General features: G+C 28.6%; 1 non-coding gene across 1 annotated transcript; it reads right to left on the reverse strand.

Moving 5' to 3' along the window:
* Nucleotides 1–326: 326 nt before the first annotated feature.
* Nucleotides 327–437, reverse strand: LOC140962216 (small nucleolar RNA R71). The gene has a single exon (XR_012172495.1). It is a non-coding gene; the product is annotated as a small nucleolar RNA R71 (small nucleolar RNA).
* Between the last annotated feature and the right edge of the window lie 857 nt (nt 438–1,294).

Consider the following 1,294-nt stretch of genomic DNA (forward strand, 5'->3'; position numbering starts at 1 on the left):
CCTATTAGAACTAGTGCCCCATCTTGTTTAGTTTTTCCTCCTGATGCATCTAATTTCAACTTTAAACCTCAAATTATTCAACTTTTACCAAATTTTCATGGCTTAGATTCTGAAAATCCATATTTACATCTAAGAGAATTTGAGGAAGTTTGTAACACTTATAATGATCAAAATTGTAGCATGGATATAGTTCGATTAAAGCTTTTCCCTTTTTCTTTAAAAGATAAAGCTAAAACATGGCTACAAAATTTGAGATCAAGTTCAATAAGATCATGGGAAGAAATGCAACAACAATTTCTCAAAAAGTTTTTTCCTTCCCATAGAACAAACTCTTTTAAAAGACAAATTACTACTTTTTCTCAAAAACAAGGAGAAACATTTTATCAATGTTGGGATAGATATAAAGAATTACTTAATACATGCCCACATCATGGTTTTGAAACATGGAGAATAGTTTCTCACTTTTATGAAGGTCTAATACCTAAAGATAGGCAAATGATAGAATTCATGTGTAATGGAACTTTTGAAGATAAAAACCCAAATGAAGTTATGGAGTATTTGGATTCATTAGCAGAAAATGCTCAAAATTGAGATAATATAGGCACTATAGAACCACCAACAACTAAAATCAATAATTCAACAAATGAGGGTGGTATCTATAATCTTAAAGATGATATAGATATTCAAGCTAAACTTGCATCTTTAACAAGAAAAATTGAGTCATTAGAAATGAAAAAGAGTGGTCAATTAAAAAGTATTCAAGAAATTGTTTGTCATATATGTGATACACATGATCATGCTACAAAAGATTGTCCAACATTACCTTCATTTAAAGAATGTCTCCACGAACAAGCAAATTATGTTAACAATTATAAAAAACCAATACTAGATTCTTTTTCAACATCATATAATCCTGGATGGAAAAATCATCCAAATTTTAGTTGGAAGAATGATAATAATGCACAACCCTCACAACAATATTTTCAAAATAACCAAAACCATCAAGGTTATATTCCTAATGTTACACCTCCAAGAAAAAACTTTGAAGATGTAATTCATGCATTTATCAAAAAGCAAGAATCTATCAATATTCAAAACAGTCAATCTATGACTGATTTGAAAGAAACTCTTGCAAAATTTGCATCTGCACTTAATATTCATGAAAAAGGAAAATTTCCATCTCAACCTCAACCTAATTCTAAAAATCAAAATCAAGAATTAAAAAATGAAAAAATTGATCAAATAAAATCTGTTATTACCCTTAGAAGTGGTAAAATAGTTAATGATCCATATA

The sequence above is a fragment of the Primulina huaijiensis genome, chromosome 16 (genome assembly GCF_012295235.1).
Source record: "Primulina huaijiensis isolate GDHJ02 chromosome 16, ASM1229523v2, whole genome shotgun sequence".
NCBI lineage: Eukaryota > Viridiplantae > Streptophyta > Magnoliopsida > Lamiales > Gesneriaceae > Primulina > Primulina huaijiensis.